This window comes from Scyliorhinus torazame, chromosome 25 (assembly GCF_047496885.1).
Source record: "Scyliorhinus torazame isolate Kashiwa2021f chromosome 25, sScyTor2.1, whole genome shotgun sequence".
NCBI lineage: Eukaryota > Metazoa > Chordata > Chondrichthyes > Carcharhiniformes > Scyliorhinidae > Scyliorhinus > Scyliorhinus torazame.
In genome coordinates this window covers 43,371,647-43,398,600 of record NC_092731.1, presented here as the reverse complement: position 1 = coordinate 43,398,600, position 26,954 = coordinate 43,371,647, and the positions used below count along the sequence as shown (strand labels likewise).

Genomic DNA, 26,954 nt, shown 5'->3' with positions numbered 1-26,954 from the left:
GATGGTGAACAAGACAGTTTAATTCAATGTGTTTTCTGGGAAAAGCAAAAATACACATCTCCTGATTTGCACAAAAGTCTGATGTATAATGTTGCTTGCTGACTATATAATAAGTGGCCCTGTTTAGGCAACAGGTTAATTGAAATCGTTTTTACTCTATATGGAGCCAAACATAATTTCCGATCTAATTTTTGCCAAATTTCATGCCACTGGAACTGATCGCGTGAATATTGCTGCCATTAGCCCGCCTGCAGATGTCAGGGTCTGAAGTGAACAACCGCCTCAATATTTACAGCTCAATACACGCGGAAGTGTTTGGGTGATCCTGCATCCAGTCTTCCAAAATTAACATGGGACGATCTTCCTTTCCACATGGTATTGAGTTGCCGCGATTTTACTGATTTCACAGACAAATCGAGCATCTTCAGTAAATGGAGTGATTTCAGAAGCGCAGAAACCCTCAGTTGGCCAAGCGTATCGTGCCAAACCGAAGTTCCTCGTTAGTATAGTGGTTAGTATCCCCGCCTGTCACGCGGGAGACCGGGGTTCAATTCCCCGACGGGGAGAGTTTGTACCTTACCAGAAAAAAATTGGGAATGATTTTTTAGAATTGGTACATCGGCTGTCGAATCTGCCAAGACACACCGCCCCAGAGATGCAATCAACAGTGCGGAATTGAGACCGCTCATCAAAACCGCCTGCACCAATATTTCTGTGCAATGCATGGGTCAGCGAAGCGGACGCATTACCTTCTTCATTTCCCATATTTGCCCCTGTAAAAGAAAAACGCTGCCTTCAACATGCGCCATTTGTCGCACACGATATGCACTCGCAAAAATGATACAATTCAAAGAGATTTCTCCACCGGTCAACTCAACCAACTCATGAATAATAAGACAATCAAGCAGGATCGGACAGTGACTCGCAGCTACTGGTTAGGAACACATTCGCCGATACAGATGACCTGCACCCCGCGATATTAAACAACGGCCTTCGAACCGCGATGAAAATGCAAAAACTGGACACAAAATGTATAAATTTGATGAACCGGATCATCTCTCAACACGCATCAGCCTCATTCCAAGAAATGTCTTGTAAAGTGACGCATAGTGGACCCTTCTGAACCGTGGTTCCTGAATTTGTCTTTCATGTCTTCTTTGCTTCACTGCTCTGTCTATTAATACGAAGTAAAGGGGAATGAAATCTCATTGACAGTGGACTGAATATCATAATTGCCCCACGCAGACCCAGTCCCTCAGACACTGTGCGCTGGGCCGACACACTTCTGACACGAATGTAACCATCGTCGACGTGATTCGTGATTTTGGAACCTGCCGATCCCATCTCTCTTCATACTGTGTCGTGATGGTGAACAAGACAGTTTAATTCAATGTGTTTTCTGGGAAAAGCAAAAATACACATCTCCTGATTTGCACAAAAGTCTGATGTATAATGTTGCTTGCTGACTATATAAGTAGTGGCCCTGTTTAGGCAACTGGTTAATTGAAATCGTTTTTACTTTACATGGAGCCAAACATAATTTCCGATATAATTTTTGCGGAATCTCATGCCACTGGAACTGATCGCGTGAATATTGCTGCCATTAGCCCGCCTGCAGATGTCAGGGTCTGAAGTGAACAACCGCCTCAATATTTACAGCTCAATACACGCGGAAGTGTTTGGGTGATCCTGCATCCAGTCTTCCAAAATTTATAATGGGACGATCTTCCTTTCCACATGGTATTGAGTTGCCGCGATTTTACTGATTTCACAGACAAATCGAGCATCTTCAGTAAATGGAGTGTTTTCAGAAGCGCAGAAAACCTCAGTTGGCCAAGCGTATCGTGCCAAACCGAAGTTCCTCGTTAGTATAGTGGTTAGTATCCCCGCCTGTCACGCGGGAGACCGGGGTTCAATTCCCCGACGGGGAGAGTTTGTACCTTACCAGAAAAAAATTGGGAATGATTTTTTAGAATTGGTACATCGGCTGTCGAATCCGCCAAGACACATCGCCCCAGAGATGCAATCAACAGTGCGGAATTGAGACCGCTCATCAAAACCGCCTGCACCAATATTTCTGTGCAATGCATGGGTCAGCGAAGCGGACACATTACCTTCTTCATTTCCCATATTTGCCCCTGTAAAAGAAAAACGCTGCCTTCAACATGCGCCATTTGTCGCACACGATATGCACTCGCAAAAATGATACAATTCAAAGAGATTTCTCCACCGGTCAACTCAACCAACTCATGAATAATAAGTTGCACCGAAACAAACGCCATCTCATGCCACTGGAACTGATCGCGTGAATATTGCTGCCATTAGCCCGCCTGCAGATGTCAGGGTCTGAAGTGAACAACCGCCTCAATATTTACAGCTCAATACACGCGGAAGTGTTTGGGTGATCCTGCATCCAGTCTTCCAAAATTAACATGGGACGATCTTCCTTTCCACATGGTATTGAGTTGCCGCGATTTTACTGATTTCACAGACAAATCGAGCATCTTCAGTAAATGGAGTGATTTCAGAAGCGCAGAAACCCTCAGTTGGCCAAGCGTATCGTGCCAAACCGAAGTTCCTCGTTAGTATAGTGGTTAGTATCCACGCCTGTCACGCGGGAGACCGGGGTTCAATTCCCCGACGGGGAGAGTTTGTACCTTACCAGAAAAAAATTGGGAATGATTTTTTAGAATTGGTACATCGGCTGTCGAATCCGCCAAGACACATCGCCCCAGAGATGCAATCAACAGTGCGGAATTGAGACCGCTCATCAAAACCGCCTGCACCAATATTTCTGTGCAATGCATGGGTCAGCGAAGCGGACACATTACCTTCTTCATTTCCCATATTTGCCCCTGTAAAAGAAAAACGCTGCCTTCAACATGCGCCATTTGTCGCACACGATATGCACTCGCAAAAATGATACAATTCAAAGAGATTTCTCCACCGGTCAACTCAACCAACTCATGAATAATAAGACAATCAAGCAGGATCGGACAGTGACTCGCAGCTCCTGGTTAGGAACACATTCGCCGATACAGATGACCTGCACCCCGCGATATTAAACAACGGCCTTCGAACCGCGATGAAAATGCAAAAACTGGACACAAAATGTATAAATTTGATGAACCGGATCATCTCCCAACACGCATCAGCCTCATTCCAAGAAATGTCTTGTAAAGTGACGCATAGTGGACCCTTCTGAACCGTGGTTCCTGAATTTGTCTTTCATGTCTTCTTTGCTTCACTACTCTGTCTATTATTACGAAGTAAAGGGGAACGAAATCTCATTGACAGTGTACTGAATATCATAATTGCCCCACGCAGACCCAGTCCCTCAGACACTGTGCGCTGGGCCGACACACTTCTGACACGAATGTAACCATCGTCGACGTGATTCGTGATTTTGGAACCTGCCGATCCCATCTCTCTTCATACTGTGTCGTGATGGTGAACAAGACAGTTTAATTCAATGTGTTTTCTGGGAAAAGCAAAAATACACATCTCCTGATTTGCACAAAAGTCTGATGTATAATGTTGCTTGCTGACTATATAATAAGTGGCCCTGTTTAGGCAACAGGTTAATTGAAATCGTTTTTACTCTATATGGAGCCAAACATAATTTCCGATCTAATTTTTGCCAAATTTCATGCCACTGGAACTGATCGCGTGAATATTGCTGCCATTAGCCCGCCTGCAGATGTCAGGGTCTGAAGTGAACAACCGCCTCAATATTTACAGCTCAATACACGCGGAAGTGTTTGGGTGATCCTGCATCCAGTCTTCCAAAATTAACATGGGACGATCTTCCTTTCCACATGGTATTGAGTTGCCGCGATTTTACTGATTTCACAGACAAATCGAGCATCTTCAGTAAATGGAGTGATTTCAGAAGCGCAGAAACCCTCAGTTGGCCAAGCGTATCGTGCCAAACCGAAGTTCCTCGTTAGTATAGTGGTTAGTATCCCCGCCTGTCACGCGGGAGACCGGGGTTCAATTCCCCGACGGGGAGAGTTTGTACCTTACCAGAAAAAAATTGGGAATGATTTTTTAGAATTGGTACATCGGCTGTCGAATCTGCCAAGACACACCGCCCCAGAGATGCAATCAACAGTGCGGAATTGAGACCGCTCATCAAAACCGCCTGCACCAATATTTCTGTGCAATGCATGGGTCAGCGAAGCGGACGCATTACCTTCTTCATTTCCCATATTTGCCCCTGTAAAAGAAAAACGCTGCCTTCAACATGCGCCATTTGTCGCACACGATATGCACTCGCAAAAATGATACAATTCAAAGAGATTTCTCCACCGGTCAACTCAACCAACTCATGAATAATAAGACAATCAAGCAGGATCGGACAGTGACTCGCAGCTACTGGTTAGGAACACATTCGCCGATACAGATGACCTGCACCCCGCGATATTAAACAACGGCCTTCGAACCGCGATGAAAATGCAAAAACTGGACACAAAATGTATAAATTTGATGAACCGGATCATCTCTCAACACGCATCAGCCTCATTCCAAGAAATGTCTTGTAAAGTGACGCATAGTGGACCCTTCTTCACCGTGGTTCCTGAATTTGTCTTTCATGTCTTCTTTGCTTCACTACTCTGTCTATTAATACGAAGTAAAGGGGAACAAAATCTCATTGACAGTGTACTGAATATCATAATTGCCCCACGCAGACCCAGTCCCTCAGACACTGTGCGCTGGGCCGACACACTTCTGACACGAATGTAACCATCGTCGACGTGATTCGTGATTTTGGAACCTGCCGATCCCATCTCTCTTCATACTGTGTCGTGATGGTGAACAAGACAGTTTAATTCAATGTGTTTTCTGGGAAAAGCAAAAATACACATCTCCTGATTTGCACAAAAGTCTGATGTATAATGTTGCTTGCTGACTATATAAGTAGTGGCCCTGTTTAGGCAAGTGGTTAATTGAAATCGTTTTTACTTTACATGGAGCCAAACATAATTTCCGATATAATTTTTGCGGAATCTCATGCCACTGGAACTGATCGCGTGAATATTGCTGCCATTAGCCCGCCTGCAGATGTCAGGGTCTGAAGTGAACAACAGCCTCAATATTTACAGCTCAATACACGCGGAAGTGTTTGGGTGATCCTGCATCCAGTCTTCCAAAATTAACATGGGACGATCTTCCTTTCCACATGGTATTGAGTTGCCGCGATTTTACTGATTTCACAGACAAATCGAGCATCTTCAGTAAATGGAGTGATTTCAGAAGCGCAGAAACCCTCAGTTGGCCAAGCGTATCGCGCCAAACCGAAGTTCCTCGTTAGTATAGTGGTTAGTATCCCCGCCTGTCACGCGGGAGACCGGGGTTCAATTCCCCGACGGGGAGAGTTTGTACCTTACCAGAAAAAAATTGGGAATGATTTTTTAGAATTGGTACATCGGCTGTCGAATCCGCCAAGACACATCGCCCCAGAGATGCAATCAACAGTGCGGAATTGAGACCGCTCATCAAAACCGCCTGCACCAATATTTCTGTGCAATGCATGGGTCAGCGAAGCGGACACATTACCTTCTTCATTTCCCATATTTGCCCCTGTAAAAGAAAAACGCTGCCTTCAACATGCGCCATTTGTCGCACACGATATGCACTCGCAAAAATGATACAATTCAAAGAGATTTCTCCACCGGTCAACTCAACCAACTCGTGAATAATAAGACAATCAAGCAGGATCGGACAGTGACTCGCAGCTACTGGTTAGGAACAGATTCGCCGATACAGATGACCTGCACCCCGCGATATTAAACAACGACCTTCGAATCGCGATGAAAATGCAAAAACTGGACACAAAATGTATAAATTTGATGAACCGGATCATCTCCCAACACGCATCAGCCTCATTCCAAGAAATGTCTTGTAAAGTGACGCATAGTGGACCCTTCTGAACCGTGGTTCCTGAATTTGTCTTTCATGTCTTCTTTGCTTCACTACTCTATCTATTAATACGAAGTAAAGGGGAACGAAATCTCATTGACAGTGGACTGAATATCATAATTGCCCCACGCAGACCCAGTCCCTCAGACACTGTGCGCTGGGCCGACACACTTCTGACACGAATGTAACCATCGTCGACGTGATTCGTGATTTTGGAACCTGCCGATCCCATCTCTCTTCATACTGTGTCGTGATGGTGAACAAGACAGTTTAATTCAATGTGTTTTCTGGGAAAAGCAAAAATACACATCTCCTGATTTGCACAAAAGTCTGATGTATAATGTTGCTTGCTGACTATATAAGTAGTGGCCCTGTTTAGGCAACTGGTTAATTGAAATCGTTTTTACTTTACATGGAGCCAAACATAATTTCCGATATAATTTTTGCGGAATCTCATGCCACTGGAACTGATCGCGTGAATATTGCTGCCATTAGCCCGCCTGCAGATGTCAGGGTCTGAAGTGAACAACCGCCTCAATATTTACAGCTCAATACACGCGGAAGTGTTTGGGTGATCCTGCATCCAGTCTTCCAAAATTAACATGGGACGATCTTCCTTTCCACATGGTATTGAGTTGCCGCGATTTTACTGATTTCACAGACAAATCGAGCATCTTCAGTAAATGGAGTGATTTCAGAAGCGCAGAAACCCTCAGTTGGCCAAGCGTATCGTGCCAAACCGAAGTTCCTCGTTAGTATAGTGGTTAGTATCCCCGCCTGTCACGCGGGAGACCGGGGTTCAATTCCCCGACGGGGAGAGTTTGTACCTTACCAGAAAAAAATTGGGAATGATTTTTTAGAATTGGTACATCGGCTGTCGAATCCGCCAAGACACATCGCCCCAGAGATGCAATCAACAGTGCGGAATTGAGACCGCTCATCAAAACCGCCTGCACCAATATTTCTGTGCAATGCATGGGTCAGCGAAGCGGACACATTACCTTCTTCATTTCCCATATTTGCCCCTGTAAAAGAAAAACGCTGCCTTCAACATGCGCCATTTGTCGCACACGATATGCACTCGCAAAAATGATACAATTCAAAGAGATTTCTCCAACGGTCAACTCAACCAACTCGTGAATAATAAGACAATCAAGCAGGATCGGACAGTGACTCTCAGCTACTGGTTAGGAACACATTCGCCGATACAGATGACCTGCACCCCGCGATATTAAACAACGGCCTTCGAACCGCGATGAAAATGCAAAAACTGGACACAAAATGTATAAATTTGATGAACCGGATCATCTCTCAACACGCATCAGCCTCATTCCAAGAAATGTCTTGTAAAGTGACGCATAGTGGACCCTTCTGAACCGTGGTTCCTGAATTTGTCTTTCATGTCTTCTTTGCTTCACTACTCTATCTATTAATACGAAGTAAAGGGGAACGAAATCTCATTGACAGTGGACTGAATATCATAATTGCCCCACGCAGACCCAGTCCCGCAGACACTGTGTTCTGGGCCGACACACTTCTGACACGAATGTAACCATCGTCGACGTGATTCGTGATTTTGGAACCTGCCGATCCCATCTCTCTTCATACTGTGTCGTGATGGTGAACAAGACAGTTTAATTCAATGTGTTTTCTGGGAAAAGCAAAAATACACATCTCCTGATTTGCACAAAAGTCTGATGTATAATGTTGCTTGCTGACTATATAAGTAGTGGCCCTGTTTAGGCAACTGGTTAATTGAAATCGTTTTTACTTTACATGGAGCCAAACATAATTTCCGATATAATTTTTGCGGAATCTCATGCCACTGGAACTGATCGCGTGAATATTGCTGCCATTAGCCCGCCTGCAGATGTCAGGGTCTGAAGTGAACAACCGCCTCAATATTTACAGCTCAATACACGCGGAAGTGTTTGGGTGATCCTGCATCCAGTCTTCCAAAATTAACATGGGACGATCTTCCTTTCCACATGGTATTGAGTTGCCGCGATTTTACTGATTTCACAGACAAATCGAGCATCTTCAGTAAATGGAGTGATTTCAGAAGCGCAGAAACCCTCAGTTGGCCAAGCGTATCTTGCCAAACGGAAGTTCCTCGTTGGATAGTGGTTAGTATCCCCGCCTGTCACGCGGGAGACCGGGGTTCAATTCCCTGACGGGGAGAGTTTGTACCTTACCAGAAAAAAATTGGGAATGATTTTTTAGAATTGGTACATCGGTTGTCGAATCCGCCAAGACACACCGCCCCAGAGATGCAATCAACAGTGCGGAATTGAGACCGCTCATCAAAACCGCCTGCACCAATATTTCTGTGCAATGCATGGGTCAGCGAAGCGGACACATTACCTTCTTCATTTCCCATATTTGCCCCTGTAAAAGAAAAACGCTGCCTTCAACATGCGCCATTTGTCGCACACGATATGCACTCGCAAAAATGATACAATTAAAAGAGATTTCTCCAACGGTCAACTCAACCAACTCGTGAATAATAAGACAATCAAGCAGGATCGGACAGTGACTCGCAGCTACTGGTTAGGAACAGATTCGCCGATACAGATGACCTGCACCCCGCGATATTAAACAACGGCCTTCGAACCGCGATGAAAATGCAAAAACTGTACGCAAAATGTATAAATTTGATGAACCGGATCATCTCTCAACACGCATCAGCCTCATTCCAAGAAATGTCTTGTAAAGTGACGCATAGTGGACCCTTCTGAACCGTGGTTCCTGAATTTGTCTTTCATGTCTTCTTTGCTTCACTACTCTGTCTATTATTACGAAGTGAAGGGGAACGTAATCTCATTGACAGTGTACTGAATATCATAATTGCCCCACGCAGACCCAGTCCCACAGACACTGTGCCCTGGGCCGACACACTTCTGACACGAATGTAACCACCGTCGACGTGATTCGTGATTTTGGAACCTGACGATCCCATCTCTCTTCATACTGTGTCGTGATGGTGAACAAGACAGTTTAATTCAATGTGTTTTCTGGGAAAAGCAAAAATACACATCTCCTGATTTGCACAAAAGTCTGATGTATAATGTTGCTTGCTGACTCTATAAGTAGTGGCCCTGTTTAGGCAACTGGTTAATTGAAATTGTTTTTACTTTACATGGAGCCAAACATAATTTCCGATATAATTTTTGCGGAATCTCATGCCACTGGAACTGATCGCGTGAATATTGCTGCCATTAGCCCGCCTGCAGATGTCAGGGTCTGAAGTGAACAACCGCCTCAATATTTAAAGCTCAATACACGCGGAAGTGTTTGGGTGATCCTGCATCCAGTCTTCCAAAATTAACATGGGACGATCTTCCTTTCCACATGGTATTGAGTTGCCGCGATTTTACTGATTTCACAGACAAATCGAGCATCTTCAGTAAATGGAGTGATTTCAGAGGCGCAGAAACCCTCAGTTGGCCAAGCGTGTCTCGCCAAACCCAAATTCCTCGTTAGTATAGTGGTTAGTATCCCTGCCTGTCACGCGGGAGACCGGGGTTCAATTCCCCGACGGGGAGAGTTTGTACCTTACCAGAAAAAAATTGGCAATGATTTTTTAGAATTGGTACATCGGCTGTCGAATCCGCCAAGACACACCGCCCCAGAGATGCAATCAACAGTGCGGAATTGAGACCGCTCATCAAAACCGCCCGCACCAATATTTCTGTGCAATGCGTGGGTCAGCGAAACGGACACATTACCTTCTTCATTTCCCATATTTGCCCCTGTAAAAGAAAAACGCTGCCTTCAACATGCGCCATTTGTCGCACACGATGTGCACTCGCAAAAATGATACAATTAAAAGAGATTTCTCCAACGGTCAACTCAACCAACTCGTGAATAATAAGACAATCAAGCAGGATCGGACAGTGACTCTCAGCTACTGGTTAGGAACAGATTCGCCGATACAGATGACCTGCACCCCGCGATATTAAACAACGGCCTTCGAACCGCGATGAAAATGCAAAAACTGGACACAAAATGTATAAATTTGATGAACCGGATCATCTCTCAACACGCATCAGCCTCATTCCAAGAAATGTCTTGTAAAGTGACGCATAGTGGACCCTTCTGAACCGTGGTTCCTGAATTTGTCTTTCATGTCTTCTTTGCTTCACTACTCTGTCTATTATTACGAAGTAAAGGGGAACAAAATCTCATTGACAGTGTACTGAATATCATAATTGCCCCACGCAGACCCAGTCCCTCAGACACTGTGACCTTGGCCTACACACTTCTGATACGAATGTAACCAGCGTCGACGTGATTCGTGATTTTGGAACCTGCTGATCCCATCTCTCTTCATATTGTGTCGTGATGGTGAACAAGACAGTTTAATTCAATGTGTTTTTTGGGAAAAGCAAAAATACACATCTCCTCATTTGCACAAAAGTCTGATGTATAATGTTGCTTGCTGACTATATAAGTAGTGGCCCTGTTTAGGCAACAGGTTAATTGAAATCGTTTTTACTTTATATGGAGCCAAACATAATTTCCGATCAAATTTTTGCACAATCTCATGCCACTGGAACTGATCACGTGAATATTACTGCCATTAGCCCGCCTGCAGATGTCAGGGTCTGAAGTGAAGAACCGCCTCTATATTTACAGCTCAATACACGCGGAAGAGTTTGGGTGATCCTGCATCCAGCCTTCCAAAATTAACATGGGACGATCTTCCTTTCCACATGGTATTGAGTTGCCGCGATTTTACTGATTTCACAGACAAATCGAGCACCTTCAGTAAATGGAGTGATTTCAGAGGCGCAGTAACCCTCAGTTGGCCAAGCGTGGCTCACCAAACCGAAGTTCCTCGTTAGTATAGTGGTTAGTATCCCCGCCTGTCACGCGGGAGACATTCAATTCCCCGACGGGGAGAGTTTGTACCTTACTAGAAAAAAATTAGGGATGATTTTCTAGAATTGGTACATCGGCTGTCGAATCCGCCAAGGCACACCGCCCCAGAGATGCAATGAACAGTGCGGAATTGAGACCGCTCATCAAAACCGCCCGCACAAATATTTCTGTGCAATGCGTGGGTCAGCGAAACAGACACATTACCTTCTTCATTTCCCATATTTGCCCCTGTAAAAGAAAGACGCTGCCTTCAACATGCGCCATTTGTCGCACACGATATGCACTCGCAAAAACGATACAATTCAAAGAGATTTCTCCAACGGTAAAGGGGAACGAAATCTCATTGACCATGTACTGAATATCATAATTGCCCCACGCAGACCCAGTCCCTCAGACACTGTGCCCTGGGCCGACACACTTCTGACACGAATGTAACCACCGTCGCCGTGATTCGTGATTTTGGAACCTGCCGATCCCATCTCTCTTCATACTGTGTCGTGATGGTGAACAAGACAGTTTAATTCAATGTGTTTTCTGGGAAAAGCAAAAATACACATCTCCTGTTTTGCTCAAAAGTCTGATGTATAATGTTGCTTGCTGACTATATAAGTAGTGGCCCTGTTTAGGCAACTGGTTAATTGAAATTGTTTTTACTTTACATGGAGCCAAACATAATTTCCGATACAATTTTTGCGGAATCTCATGCCACTGGAACTGATCGCGTGAATATTGCTGCCATTAGCCCGCCTGCAGGTGTCAGGGTCTGAAGTGAACAACCGCCTCAATATTTACAGATCAATACACGTGGAAGTGTTTGGGTGATCCTGCATCCAGTCTTCCAAAATTAACATGGGACGATCTTCCTTTCCACATGGTATTGAGTTGCCGCGATTTTACTGATTTCACAGACAAATCGAGCATCTTCAGTAAATGGAGTGATTTCAGAGGCGCAGAAACCCTCAGTTGGCCAAGCGTGTCTCTCTAAACTGACGTTCCTCGTTAGTATAGTGGTTAGTATCCCCACCTGTCACGCGGGAGACCGGGGTTCAATTCCCCGACTTGGAGGGTTTGTACCTTAACAGAAAAACATTGGGAATTATTTTTTAGAATTGGTACATCGGCTGTCGAATCCGCCAAGGCACACCGCCCCAGAGATGCAATCAACAGTGCGGAATTGAGACCGCTCATCAAAACCGCCCGCACCAATATTTCTGTGCAATGCGTGGGTCAGCGAAACAGACACATTACCTTCTTCATTTCCCATATTTGCCCCGTAAAAGAAAAACGCTGCCTTCAACATGCGCCATTTGTCGCACACGATATTCACTCGCAAAAACGATACAATTCAAAGAGATTTCTCCAACGGTCAACTCAACCAACTCATGAATAATAAGACAATCAAGCAGGATCGGACAGTGACTCGCAGCTCCTGGTTAGGAACAGATTCGCCGATACAGATGACCTGCACCCCGCGATATTAAACAACGGCCTTCGAACCGCGATGAAAATGCAAAAACTGGACACAAAATGTATAAATTTGACGAACCGGATCATCTCTCAACACGCATCAGCCTCATTCCAAGAAATGTCTTGTAAAGTGACGCATAGTGGACCCTTCTGAACCGTGGTTCCTGAATTTGTCTTTCATGTCTTCTTTGCTTCACTATTCTGTCTATTATTACGAAGTAAAGGGGAACGAAATCTCATTGACAGTGTACTGAATATCATAATTGCCCCACGCAGACCCAGTCCCTCAGACACTGTGTTCTGGGCCGACACACTTCTGACACGAATGTAACCACCGTCGACGTGATTCGTGATTTTGGAGCCTGCCGATCCCATCTCTCTTCATACTGTGTCGTGATGGTGAACAAGACAGTTTAATTCAATGTGTTTTCTGGGAAAAGCAAAAATACACATCTCCTGATTTGCACAAAAGTCTGATGTATAATGTTGATTGCTGACTATAAAAGTAGTGGCCCTGTTTAGGCAACTGGTTAATTGAAATTGTTTTTACTTTACATGGAGCCAAACATTCTTTCCGATATAATTTTTGCGGTATCTCATGCTACCGGAACTGGTCGCGTGAATATTGCTGCCATTAGCCCGCCTGCAGATGTCAGGGTCTGAAGTGAACAACCGCCTCAATATTTACAGCTCAATACACGCGGAAGTGTTTGGGTGATCCTGCATCCAGTCTTCCAAAATTAACATGGGACGATCTTCCTTTCCACATGGTATTGCGTTGCCACGATTTTACTGATTTCACAGACAAATCGAGCATATTCAGTAAATGGAGTGATTTCAGAGGCGCAGAAACCCTCTCTGTTAATCTCTGTGCCCACTCCGCTGCCAACACTCCCACCCACCCACTGCCCATTATATTGACACTGAAGTCCTGTCCCGGTTCAGACACAGAGAATGTTTCATCAGTAATTTCCAGACACTTCTTCCTTCTCTCTGACAGCAAATTTACTGGGAATTGCGATTCTGAGTCGGGGCAAGTGTGGCCTCGCTACCTGCACCTCTCGCTACCTGGTGGCCATGGCGGCGGCAGATCTGATGTTTATGATCACACGTCCCATACTGAACAAGATCAATTGCTATTATTTCCTCTGGAATTTCCTGGACATTACTTATGTGTGCCGTGTTAACGGTGTTCTGATGCCTGCAGCCGCGGACTGTTCTGTCTGGTTCACCCTCACATTCTCCTTTGATCGATTTGTGGCCATTCGCTGCCAGAAACTGAAAAGACACTATTGCACCGGGAAAACAGCGGCTGTGGTCCTGTCAACGAGCGGCCTCTTGCTCTGTATAAAAAACATCCCACGGTACTTTACAAATGAACCTTTACAGATAATCGACAATGTGCCGTGGTTCTGTCAGACAAAGAGCAGCTATTACACTGATACCGGATGGGTTGTATATAACTGGTTTGATCAGATTTTAACCCCATTGATCCCATTCTTTTTAAACCTGTTGATCAACACTCTGACAGTCAGACACATTTTAATCACAAGTCGAAGCCGGAAGGCACTGAGGGCTCAGAGTCAGGGAGACAATCGTAAAGACCCAGAGATGGAGAGCAGAAGGAAGTCAATGATTTTACTCTTCAGCATCTCCGGTGCTTTCATTCTCCTCTGGACTGTGTTTGTTATTAAATTTTTCTATATTGATTTGAGAGGATTATATTACCTCACCATTCCACAATATAATTTACAAGAAGTCGGATTTATGATGCGGGATTTAAATTGCTGCACAAACACATTTATTTATGTGGTGACTCAGTCCAGGTTCAGGGAGCAGATCAAGATCGCGGTGAAATATCCGGTTACAACAATTATCAAATTAACCAATAAATAAAACTGACCTACAGCCCCTCAGCCAATCAGGATCTCCAGCCGCTGCCGGACAGCCTTTCAGCCAATCAGGAGGTCCAACCACAGAATGATGCCCCCTGAGCCAATCGGCAAGTTCAGAACACTGACTAACCGAAATCCCAAACAATCAGAGACTCCGCTTGGATATGGTGATGTCCGCAGTTGACAAGCTTTAATCACCCCCAATTGAACAAAACGGCAACACTTTCTAATGCTGCTGTTTCCTCTTCTTTCGTCTTAATTTCCAACCCAAAGAAAAATGGTTCTGAGATATTCTGATCAATTCAGCAAACTGGAGGGAAGTTCCACATTCTGTTTAGTAAGTGGTGATAAACATGCTGCTGTATTTCGAGAGGAAATTATTAGTTTTACTCTCATCTTGTTTTCTTATCTAGATTTAGTCTGACTACAATTGGGAATATCTGGAGCTCTTCCCTAGAAATTGTGCGGCATGCGAACACTGTCATCAGATTGCCCCTGTCCTTCCCTCTTCACCGTTTACACTTCATGAAATGCGCTGCCTCACATCTGAAATTGTGTTTGTGGATTTCGTTTGCACCTCAGCCAATGCATTTGCATTATTGCTACTCCTGTTATTAAAGTATAATCAGTAGTGCTATTAGTGGTATTGTTATAAGGAGACGGAGCACTCAAACAACGTACCCACCTTTTCAAGCACGTCATACGAAAGTGCTGATCAATGTTCATCTTCAATGCTTGCCATTGTTATCCCCCGAGAATCATATTTATAATGTTTTGGGCTTTATTAGGCTTGATCGACATATATTGGCTTGAACGCTGTTTGCTTTTTTTCTATATTATGCTCTGAAAATGCTTTTCTCCATTCATTCATCTAAGCTCTTTTGTTCCAAATAAACATGTGGTCTCCATTTTCTTCATACCAATCTGCTCCATTTCCTTCAATATATATTGAGTGGCATTGAGGGAGTAAGTTGGATGGTGATGATAACACATCTGGTCTATACAAATATACTTCCGATAAACAGCTGTATTCAATCACAATACCACTCAATTGCTGAGCTCCCATGGTCCTCTGGCATAGAAAATTTTGATTATTCAACAATCTTTTGAGTAAATATCGTCACCTTTCTACTAAATGGGTTGCTGCTTTTTGCTTTTGCTATTGTCCCACCGGTTCCAAACTCACAAACAATGGTTAACATTTTACCTGCAGCTAAGCTGTCTACCCTTATAAGTATTTTATATTTCTCAATCTTATCACCTTACTGCTCAAAATAAGAGGGAGCGGGAGAGAGAGAGTGAGAGAGAGTGTGTGTGTCAGAAATAAACTGTGCAAAATACCGGCCTAGCTTCTTCCATCTATCTTGATAGGACACTCAAAAAATTCCTGGAACAAATCTGATGAAACTTCATTAAGAGAGAGCGAGAGATGGAGTGTGTCTGCGTCAGAAAGAGTCGATGACTGTATGTGTGTATGAGAGGGAGAAAGATTGAAAGATAGAGGGAGTCAGAAAGTGTTTGTGTGTGTGGGCGAGAGAGAGAGGGAGCTAGGGGTGATCGGGTGTGTCAGAAAGAGTCTCTGTGTGCGTATGAGTGCGTGTGCGCGAGAAAGAGTGATTGAATATTTCAGAAAGCGTCTGTGTGTGAGTGTGTTTGTGTGAGAGGGAGAGAGAGGGGGGAAGAGAGCGAGAGAGTGGTGTCAGAAAGAGTCTGTGCCTGTGTGTGAGAGGGATTAAGAGAGAGTGAGTGTGTGTCAGAAAGAGTTTGTGTGTGTGGGTTTGCGCTGGAGAGAGACGATGTGTGCCAGAAAGAGTCTGTGTCTGTGTCTGTGAGAGAGAGAGTAAGAGAGACGGAGAGCATTGTGTCAGAAATTGTGTGTCTGCGAGAGGGAGAGCATGTGTGTCAGAAATAGAGTGTGTGTGTGTGCGAGGGGGCGAGCATGTGCGTCAGGAATAGTCTGTGTGTGCAGGAGAGAGAGATGTGCATCAGACAAAGTCTGTGTCTGTGTGCGAGAGAGAGAGAGATGTCCGTCAGAAATCGTCTGTGTTTATGTGCAAGAGAGAGAGATGTGCGTCAAAAGTGGTCTGTTTGTGTGTGCGTCCAAGTGTGTGCGCGGGCGAGAGAGATGTGCGTCAGAAATAGTCTGTGTGTGCGAGAGAGTGAATTTGTGAGTCAAAAGTAGTCTGTGTGTGTGCAAGTGTGTGTGCGGGAGAGAGAGATGTGCGTCAGAAATAGTCTGTGCGTTTGCGAGATAGGGAGAGATTGTGCATCAGAAATAGTCTGTGTGTGCGAGTGTGTGTGCGAGAGAGTGAATTTGTGAGTCAAAAGTAGTCTGTGTGTGAGCAAGTGTGTGTGCGGGAGAGCGAGATGTGCATCAGAAATAGTCTGCGTGCGTATGCAAGAGGGAGAGCATGTGCGTCAGAAATAGTCTGTGTGTGCGTGCGAGAGAGATGTGTGCGTCAAAGGTAGTCTCTCTGTGTGTTTCTGTGCGAGAGAATGAACCTGTGACTCAAAGTTAGTCTGTGTGTCTGAGCGCAAGTGTGTGTGCGAGAGAGAGTTGTGCGTCAGAAATAGTCTGTGTGTGTGCAAGAGCGAGATGTGCGTCAGAAATAGTCTATCTGTGTGTGCGCAAGAGAGTGAACCTGCACGTCAAAAGTAGTCTGTGCATGCGTGTGTGTGCATGAAAGAGTGAACATGCACGTCCAAAGTAGTATATGCATGTGTGTGTGCGAGTGTGTGCGAGAGAATGAACGTGTGCGTCAAAAGTAGTCTGTGCGTGCGAGCGTCAAAAGTAGTCTGTGTGTGCCAGAGAGTGCGTGTGCGTGTCAAAAGTAGCCTGTGTGTGCGCATGCATTAAAAGTAGTCTGTGTGTGTGAGCGAGTGTGTGCGTGCGTCAAAACTAGTCTGTGTATGCGAGCGAGTGTGTGCGCACGTCTAAAGTAGTCTGTGTGTCATCAGCACTCCTATGCTCCTCAGCAAGATGCACAACGAGCCCATTGGCGACACTGGGCGAAGTGATGAGGAAGTGGACACTCGGAAAAGGACAGGAATTGAGACACTTCCAAATAAAACACCTCCTCCGCAAAGAGACTGTAGGGTACCCCGGACCCCCAGAAAACACACTACTGGAGGACCTGAGAGGCACCAGCAGCGAGACGGGGTGGATGTTTATGTCAAAATATTCGGATAGCTACTGGATGGAGCTAGAACCCCACTGGACGAGACCAGACAAAAATGGGAGTAGGCCGAACTGGGGAGAGATAGAGATAGTGATGGAGACAGAGGCAGAGGCAGAGAGAGATAGAGAGGTAGAATGTGCCAGAAAGAGTGTCTGGAGGAGAGAGAGAGTGAGAGTGTTTGTGTCAGAAAAACGTTTTTGAGAGTCTGTGACAGTGTGTATGTGAGAGAGAGATTGAAAGAGATATAGCGAGGTAGAGAGAGAGATAAGGACAGCGAGAGAGAGCCAGAAAGAGTTTGTGTGTGTGCGTCTGAGAGAGAGAGAGCGTGTGACAGAACGGTCCTTGTCTGTCTGTGTGTGTGTGTGTGTGAAAGAGAGACACAGAGAGATAGGCAAACTCAGAAGCAATTTGTGTCTGTGTTTCAGAGGCAGAGAGCTAGAGGGAGTGCGATTGTATCAGAGAATATGTGCATATGTGTGAGAGGGAGACAGAAAAAGAGAATGTGTTTTGGAAATAGTTTATGCTAAGCGCGTGCCTGAGGGAGAGATCGTTTGTCTCTGAAAAAGTCTGTGACTATGTATGTGTGGCAGCTAAACGTTCCAGGATTTAGATGTTTCAGGCGGGATAGAGGGGGGTGTAAAAGGGGAGGCGGAGTTGTGCTACTGGTTAGGGAGAATATCACAGCTGTACTGCGGGAGGACACCTCAGAGGGCAGTGAGGCTATATGGGTAGAGATCAGGAATAAGAAGGGTGCAGTTACAATGTTGGGGGGGTTCCTACAGGCGTTCCAACAGCCAGCGGGAGATAGAGGAGCAGATAGGTAGACAGATTTTGGAAAAGAGTAAAAACAACAGGGGTGTGGTGATGGGAGACTTCAACTTCACCAATATTGACTGGGACTCACTTAGTGCCAGGGGCCTAGACGGGGCGGAGTTTGTAAGGAGCATCCAGGAAGACTTCTTAAAACAATATGTAGACAGTCCAACTAGGGAAGGGACGGTACTGGACCTGGTATTGGGGAATGAGCCCGGCCAGGTGGTAGATGTTTCAGTAGGGGAGCATTTCGGTAACAGTGACCACAATTCAGTAAGTTTTAAAGTACTGGTGGACAAGGATAAGAGTGGTCCTAGGATGAATGTGCTAAATAGGAGGAAGGCTAATTATAACAATATTAGGCGGGAACTGAAGAACCTAGATTGGGGGCAGATGATTGAGGGCAAATCAACATCTGACATGTGGGAGGCTTTCAAGTGTCAGTTGAAAGGAATTCAGGACCGGCATGTTCCTGTGAGGATGAAGGATATATACTGCAATTTTCGGGAATCTTGGTTAACGAGAGATATTGTAGGCCTCGTCAAAAAGAAAAAGGAGGCATTTGTCAGGGCTAAAAGGCTGGGAACAGATGAAGCCTGTGTGGAATATAAGGAAAGTAGGAAGGAACTTAAGCAAGGAGTCAGGAGGGCTAGAAGGGGTCATGATACGTCATTGGAAAATAGGGTGAAGGAAAATCCCAAGGCTTTTTACACGTACATAAATAGCAAGAGGGTAGCAAAAGGGGAAGGAAAGCTCATTGACAGTGTACTGAATATCATAATTGCCCCACGCAGACCCAGTCCCGCAGACACTGTGCCCTGGGCCGACACACTTCTGACACGAATGTAACCAGCGTCGACGTGATTCGTGATTTTGGAACCTGCCGATCCCACCTCTCTTCATACTGTGTCCTGATGGTGAACAAGACAGTTTAATTCAATGTGTTTTCTGGGAAAAGCAAAAATACGCATCTCCTGATTTGCACAAAAGTCTGATGTATAATGTTGCTTGCTGACTATATAAGTAGGGGCCCTGTTTAGGCAAGTGGTTAATTGAAATCGTTTTTCCTTTACATGGAGCCAAACATAATTTCCGATATAATTTTTGCGGAATCTCATGCCACTGGAACTGATCGCATGAATAATCGCATGAATCACATCTCCTGATTTGCACAAAAGTCTGATGTATGATGTTGCTTGCTGACTGTCTAAGTAGTGGCCCTGTTTAGGCAACTGGTTAATTGAAATGGTTTTTACTTTACATGGAGCCAAACATAATTTGCGATATAATTTTTGCGGAATCTCATGGCACTGGAACTGATCGCGTGAATATTGCTGCCATTAGCCCGCCTGAAGATGTCAGGGTCTGAAGTGAACAACCGCCTCAATATTTACAGCTCAATACACGCGGAAGTGTTTGGGTGATCCTGCGTCCAGTCTTCCAAAATTAACACGGGACGATCTTCCTTTCCACATGGTATTGAGTTGCCGCGATTTTACTGATTTCACAGACAAATCGAGCATCTTCAGTAAATGGAGTGATTTCAGAGGCGCAGAAACCCTCAGTTGGCCAAGCGTGTCTGGCCAAACCGAAGTTCCTCGTTAGTATAGTGGTTAGTATCCCCGCCTGTCACGCGGGAGACCGGGGTTCAATTCCACGACGTGGAGAGTTTGTACCTTACCAGGAAAAAATGGGGAATGATTTTTTAGAATAGGTACATCGGCTGTCGAATCCGCCAAGGCACACCGCCCCAGAGATGCAATCAACAGTGCGGAATTGAGACCGCTCATCAAAACCGCCCGCACCAATATTTCTGTGCAATGCGTGGGTCAGCGAAACGGACACATTACCTTCTTCATTTCCCATATTTGCCCCGTAAAAGAAAAACGCTGCCTTCAACATGCGCCATTTGTCGCACACGATATGCACTCGCAAAAACGATACAATTCAAAGAGATTTCTCCAACGGTCAACTCAACCAACTCGTGAATAATAAGACAATGAAGCAGGATCGGACAGTGACTCGCAGCTACTGGTTAGGAACAGATTCGCCGATACAGATGACCTGCACCCCGCGATATTAAACAACGGCCTTCGAACCGCGATGAAAATGCAAAAACTGGACACAAAATGTATAAATTTGATGAACCGGATCATCTCTCAACACGCATCACCTCATTCCAAGAAATGTCTTGTAAAGTGACGCATAGTGGAACCTTCTGAACCGTGGTTCCTGAATTTGTCTTTCATGTCTTCTTTGCTTCAATATTCTGTCTATTATTACGAAGTAAAGGGGAACGAAATCTCATTGACAGTGTACTGAATATCATAATTGCCCCACGCAGACCCAGTCCCTCAAACACTGTGCCCTGGGCCGACACACTTCTGATACGAATGTAACCATCGTCAACGTGATTCGTGATTTTGGAACCTGCCGATCCCATCTCTCTTCATACTGTGTCTTGATTGTGAACAAGACAGTTTAATTCAATGTGTTTTCTGGGAAAAGCAAAAATACACATCTCCTGATTTGCACTAAAGTCAGATGTATAATGTTGCTTGCTGACTATATAAGTAGTGGCCCTCTTTAGGCAACTGGTTAATTGAAATCGTTTTTACTTTACATGGAGCCAAACATAAATTCCGATATAATTTTTGCGGAATCTCATGCCACTGGAACTGATCGCGTGAATATTGCTGCCATTAGCCCGCCTGCAGATGTCAGGGTCTGAAGTGAACAACCGCCTCAATATTTACAGCTCAATACACGCGGAAGAGTTTGGGTGATCCTGCATCCAGTCTTCCAAAATTAACATGGGACGATCTTCCTTTCCACATGGTATTGCGTTGCCGCGATTTTACTGATTTCACAGACAAATCGAGCATCTTCAGTAAATGGAGTGATTTCAGATGCGCAGAAACCCTCAGTTGGCCAAGCGTGTCTCGCCAAACCAAAGTTCCTCATTAGTATAGTGGTTAGTATCCCTGCCTGTCATGCGGGAGACCGGGGTTCAATTCCCCGATGGGCAGAGTTTATACCTTAGCAGAATAAAATTGGGAATGACTTTTTAGAATTGGTACATCGGCTGTCGAATCCGCCAAGGCACACCACCCCAGAGATGCAATCAACAGTGCGGAATTGAGACCGCTCATCAAAACCGCCCACACCAATATTTCTGTGCAATGCGTGGGTCAGCGAAACGGACACATTACCTTCTTCATTTCCCATATTTGCCCCTGTAAAAGAAAAACGCTGCCTTCAACATGCGCCATTTGTCGCACACGATATGTACTCGCAAAAACGATACAATTCAAAGAGATTTCTCCAACGGTCAACTCAACCAACTCAGGCAGGATCGGACAGTGACTCGCAGCTACTGGTTAGGAACAGATTCGCCGATACAGATGACCTGCACCCCGCGATATTAAACAACGGCCTTCGAACCGCGATGAAAATGCAAAAACTGGACACAAAATGTATAAATTTGATGAACCGGATCATCTCTCAACACGCATCAGCCTCATTCCAAGAAATGTCTTGTAAAGTGACGCATAGTGGACCCTTCTGAACCGTGGTTCCTGAATTTGTCTTTCATGTCTTCTTTGCTTCACTACTCTGTCTATTGTTACGAAGTAAAGGGGAACGAAATCTCATTGACAGTGTACTGAATATCATAATTGCCCCACGCAGACCCAGTCCCGCAGACACTGCGCCCTGGGCCGACACACTTCTGACACGAATGTAACCACCGTCGACGTGATTCGTGATTTTGGAGCCTGCCGGTCCCATCTCTCTTCATACTGTGTCGTGATGGTGAACAAGACAGTTTAATTCAATGTGTTTTCTGGGAAAAGCAAAAATACGCATCTCCTGATTTGCACTAAAGTCTAATGTTGCTTGCTGACTATATAAGTAGTGGCCCTGTTTAGGCAACTGGTTAATTGAAATTGTTTTTACTTTACATGGAGCCAAACATAATTTCCGATATAATTTTTGCGGAATCTCATGCCACTGGAACTGATCGCATGAATATTGCTGCCATTAGCCCGCCTGCAGATGTCAGGGTCTGAAGTGAACAACCGCCTCAATATTTACAGCTCAATACACGCGGAAGTGTTTGGGTGATCCTGCATCCAGTCTTCCAAAATTAACATGGGACGATCTTCCTTTCCACATGGTATTGAGTTGCCGCGATTTTAATGATTTCACAGACAAATCGAGCATCTTCAGTAAATGGAGTGATTTCAGAGGCGCAGAAACCCTCAGTTGGCCAAGCGTGTCTCGCCAAACAGAAGTTCCTCGTTAGTATAGTGGTTAGTATCCCCACCTGTCACGCGGGCGACCGGGGTTCAATTCCCCGACAGGGAGAGTTTGTACCTTACCAGAAAAAAATTGGTAGTGATTTTTTAGAATTGGTACATCGGCTGTCGAATCCACCAAGGCACAGCGCCCCAGAGATGCAATCAACAGTGCGGAATTGAGACCGCTCATCAAAACCGCCTGCACCAATATTTCTGTGCAATGCGTGGGTCAGCGAAACGGACACATTACCTTCTTCATTTCCCACATTTGCACCTGTAAAAGAAAAATGCTGCCTTCAACATGCGCCATTTGTCGCACACGATATGCACTCGCAAAAACGATGCAATTCAAAGAGATTTCTCCAACGGTCAACTCAACCAACTCGTGAATAATAAGACAATCAAGCAGTATCGGACAGTGACTCGCAGCTACTGGTTAGGAACAGATTCGCCGATACAGATGACCTGCACCCCGCGATATTAAACAATGGCCTTCGAACCGCAATGAAAATGCAAAAACTGGACATAAAATGTATAAATTTGATGAACCGGATCATCTCTCAACACGCATCAGCCTCATTCCAAGAAATGTCTTGTAAAGTGACGCATAGTGGACCCTTCTGAACCGTGGTTCCTGAATTTGTCTTTCATGTCTTCTTTGCTTCACTACTCTGTCTATTATTACGAAGTAAAGGGGAACGAAATCTCATTGACAGTGTACTGAATATCATAATTGCCCCACGCAGACCCAGTCCCTCAGACACTGTGCGCTGGGCCGACACACTTCTGACACGAATGTAACCATCGTCGACGTGATTCGTGATTTTGGAACCTGCCGATCCCATCTCTCTTCATACTGTGTCGTGATGGTGAACAAGACAGTTTAATTCAATGTGTTTTCTGGGAAAAGCAAAAATACACATCTCCTGATTTGCACAAAAGTCTGATGTATGATGTTGCTTGCTGACTGTCTAAGTAGTGGCCCTTTTTAGGCAACTGGTTAATTGAAATTGTTTTTACTTTACATGGAGCCAAACATAATTTGCGATCTAATTTTTGCGGAATCTCATGCTACTGGAACTGATCGCGTGAATATTGCTGCCATTAGCCCGCCTGCAGATGTCAGGGTCTGAAGTGAAGAACCGCCTCAATATTTACAGCTCAATACACGCGGAAGTGTTTGGGTGATCCTGCGTCCAGTCTTCCAAAATTAACACGGGACGATCTTCCTTTCCACATGGTATTGAGTTGCCGCGATTTTACTGATTTCACAGACAAATCGAGCATCTTCAGTAAATGGAGTGATTTCAGAGGCGCAGAAACCCTCAGTTGGCCAAGCGTGTCTGGCCAAACCGAAGTTCCTCGTTAGTATAGTGGTTAGTATCCCCGCCTGTCACGCGGGAGACCGGGGTTCAATTCCACGACGTGGAGAGTTTGTACCTTACCAGGAAAAAATGGGGAATGATTTTTTAGAATAGGTACATCGGCTGTCGAATCCGCCAAGGCACACCGCCCCAAAGATGCAATCAACAGTGCGGAATTGAGACCGCTCATCAAAACCGCCCGCACCAATATTTCTGTGCAATGCGTGGGTCAGCGAAACGGACACATTACCTTCTTCATTTCCCATATTTGCCCCGTAAAAGAAAAACGCTGCCTTCAACATGCGCCATTTGTCGCACACGATATGCACTCGCAAAAACGATACAATTCAAAGAGATTTCTCCAACGGTCAACTCAACCAACTCGTGAATAATAAGACAATCAAGCAGGATCGGACAGTGACTCGCAGCTCCTGGTTAGGAACAGATTCGCCGATACAGATGACCTGCACCCCGCGATATTAAACAACGGTCTTCGAACCGCGATGAAAATGCAAAAACTGGGCACAAAATGTATAAATTTGATGAACCGGATCATCTCTCAACACGCATCAGCCTCATTCCAAGAAATGTCTTGTAAAGTGACGCATAGTGGACCCTTCTGAACCGTGGTTCCTGAATTTGTCTTTCATGTCTTCTTTGCTTCACTACTCTGTCTATTATTACGAAGTAAAGGGGAACAAAATCTCATTGACAGTGTACTGAATATCATAATTGCCCCACGCAGACCCAGTCCCTCAGACACTGTGCCCTGGGCCGACACACTTCTGACACGAATGTAACCACCGTCGACGTGATTCGTGATTTTGGAACCTGCCGATCCCATCTCTCTTCATACTGTGTCGTGATGGTGAACAAGACAGTTGAATTCAATGTGTTTTCTGGGAAAAGCAAAAATACACATCTCCTGATTTGTACAAAAGTCTGATGTATAATGTTGCTTGCTGACTATATAAGTAGCGGCCCTGTTTAGGCAACAGGTTAATTGAAATTGTTTTTACTTTACATGGAGCCAAACATAATTTCCGATATAATTTTTGAGGAATCTCATGCCACTGGAACTGATCGCGTGAATATTGCTGCCATTAGCCCGCCTGCAGATGTCAGGGTCTGAAGTGAAGAACCGCCTCAATATTTACAGCTCAATACACGCGGAAGTGTTTGGGTGATCCTGCATCCAGTCTTCCAAAATTAACATGGGACGATCTTCCTTTCTACATGGTATTGAGTTGCCGCGATTTTACTGATTTCACAGACAAATCGAGCATCTTCAGTAAATGGAGTGATTTCAGAGGCGCAGAAACCCTCAGTTGGCCAAGCGTGTCTCGCCAAACCGAAGTGCCTCGTTAGTATAGTGGTTAGTATCCCCGCCTGTCACGCCAGAGACCGGAGTTCAATTCCCCGACGGGGAGAGTTTGTACCTTACCAGAAAAAAGTTGTGAATGATTTTTTAGAATTGGTACATCGGCTGTCGAATCCGCCAAGGCACACCGCCCCAGAGATGCAATCAACAGTGCGGAATTGAGACCGCTCATCAAAACCGCCCGCACCAATATTTCTGTGCAATGCGTGGGTCAGCGAAACGGACACATTACCTTCTTCATTTCCCATATTTGCCCCGTAAAAGAAAAACGCTGCCTTCAACATGCGCCATTTGTCGCACACGATATGCACTCGCAAAAACGATACAATTCAAAGAGATTTCTCCAACGGTCAACTCAACCAACTCAGGCAGGATCGGACAGTGACTCGCAGCTACTGGTTAGGAACAGATTCGCCGATACAGATGACCTGCACCCCGCGATATTAAACAACGGCCTTCGAACCGCGATGAAAATGCAAAAACTGGACACAAAATGTAGAAATTTGATGAACCGATCATCTCTCAACACGCATCACCTCATTCCAAGAAATGTCTTGTAAACTGACGCATAGTGGACCCTTCTGAACCGTGGTTCCTGAATTTGTCTTTCATGTCTTCTTTGCTTCAATATTCTGTCTATTATTACGAAGTAAAGGGGAACGAAATCTCATTGACAGTGTACTGAATATCATAATTGCCCCACGCAGACCCAGTCCCTCAAACACTGTGCCCTGGGCCGACACACTTCTGATACGAATGTAACCATCGTCAACGTGATTCGTGATTTTGGAGCCTGCCGGTCCCATCTCTCTTCATACTGTGTCGTGATGGTGAACAAGACAGTTTAATTCAATGTGTTTTCTGGGAAAAGCAAAAATACGCATCTCCTGATTTGCACTAAAGTCTAATGTTGCTTGCTGACTATATAAGTAGTGGCCCTGTTTAGGCAACTGGTTAATTGAAATTGTTTTTACTTTACATGGAGCCAAACATAATTTCCGATATAATTTTTGCGGAATCTCATGCCACTGGAACTGATCGCATGAATATTGCTGCCATTAGCCCGCCTGCAGATGTCAGGGTCTGAAGTGAACAACCGCCTCAATATTTACAGCTCAATACACGCGGAAGTGTTTGGGTGATCCTGCATCCAGTCTTCCAAAATTAACATGGGACGATCTTCCTTTCCACATGGTATTGCGTTGCCGCGATTTTACTGATTTCACAGACAAATCGAGCATCTTCAGTAAATGGAGTGATTTCAGAGGCGCAGAAACCCTCAGTTGGCCAAGCGTGTCTCGCCAAACAGAAGTTCCTCGTTAGTATAGTGGTTAGTATCCCCGCCTGTCACGCGGGCGACCGGGGTTCAATTCCCCGACAGGGAGAGTTTGTACCTTACCAGAAAAAAATTGGTAGTGATTTTTTAGAATTGGTACATCGGCTGTCGAATCCACCAAGGCACAGCGCCCCAGAGATGCAATCAACAGTGCGGAATTGAGACCGCTCATCAAAACCGCCTGCACCAATATTTCTGTGCAATGCGTGGGTCAGCGAAACGGACACATTACCTTCTTCATTTCCCACATTTGCACCTGTAAAAGAAAAACGCTGCCTTCAACATGCGCCATTTGTCGCACACGATATGCACTCGCAAAAACGATGCAATTCAAAGAGATTTCTCCAACGGTCAACTCAACCAACTCGTGAATAATAAGACAATCAAGCAGGATCGGACAGTGACTCGCAGC

At 45.0% G+C, this 26,954-nt stretch overlaps 8 non-coding genes across 8 annotated transcripts; all 8 read left to right on the top strand.

The window, feature by feature from the left end:
• Nucleotides 1-494: 494 nt before the first annotated feature.
• On the top strand, nt 495-566 carry trnad-guc (transfer RNA aspartic acid (anticodon GUC)). Its single transcript has one exon. It is a non-coding gene; the product is annotated as a tRNA-Asp (tRNA).
• Nucleotides 567-1,859: 1,293 nt separating this feature from the next.
• trnad-guc (transfer RNA aspartic acid (anticodon GUC)) lies at nt 1,860-1,931 on the top strand. The gene has a single exon. It is a non-coding gene; the product is annotated as a tRNA-Asp (tRNA).
• Nucleotides 1,932-2,576: 645 nt separating this feature from the next.
• trnad-guc (transfer RNA aspartic acid (anticodon GUC)) lies at nt 2,577-2,648 on the top strand. The gene has a single exon. It is a non-coding gene; the product is annotated as a tRNA-Asp (tRNA).
• A 1,292-nt stretch (nt 2,649-3,940) lies between these two features.
• trnad-guc (transfer RNA aspartic acid (anticodon GUC)) lies at nt 3,941-4,012 on the top strand. Its single transcript has one exon. It is a non-coding gene; the product is annotated as a tRNA-Asp (tRNA).
• A 1,292-nt stretch (nt 4,013-5,304) lies between these two features.
• trnad-guc (transfer RNA aspartic acid (anticodon GUC)) lies at nt 5,305-5,376 on the top strand. The gene has a single exon. It is a non-coding gene; the product is annotated as a tRNA-Asp (tRNA).
• A 1,292-nt stretch (nt 5,377-6,668) lies between these two features.
• Nucleotides 6,669-6,740, top strand: trnad-guc (transfer RNA aspartic acid (anticodon GUC)). The gene has a single exon. It is a non-coding gene; the product is annotated as a tRNA-Asp (tRNA).
• A 2,655-nt stretch (nt 6,741-9,395) lies between these two features.
• Nucleotides 9,396-9,467, top strand: trnad-guc (transfer RNA aspartic acid (anticodon GUC)). Its single transcript has one exon. It is a non-coding gene; the product is annotated as a tRNA-Asp (tRNA).
• Nucleotides 9,468-26,519: 17,052 nt separating this feature from the next.
• trnad-guc (transfer RNA aspartic acid (anticodon GUC)) lies at nt 26,520-26,591 on the top strand. The gene has a single exon. It is a non-coding gene; the product is annotated as a tRNA-Asp (tRNA).
• The last annotated feature ends 363 nt before the right edge of the window (nt 26,592-26,954 follow it).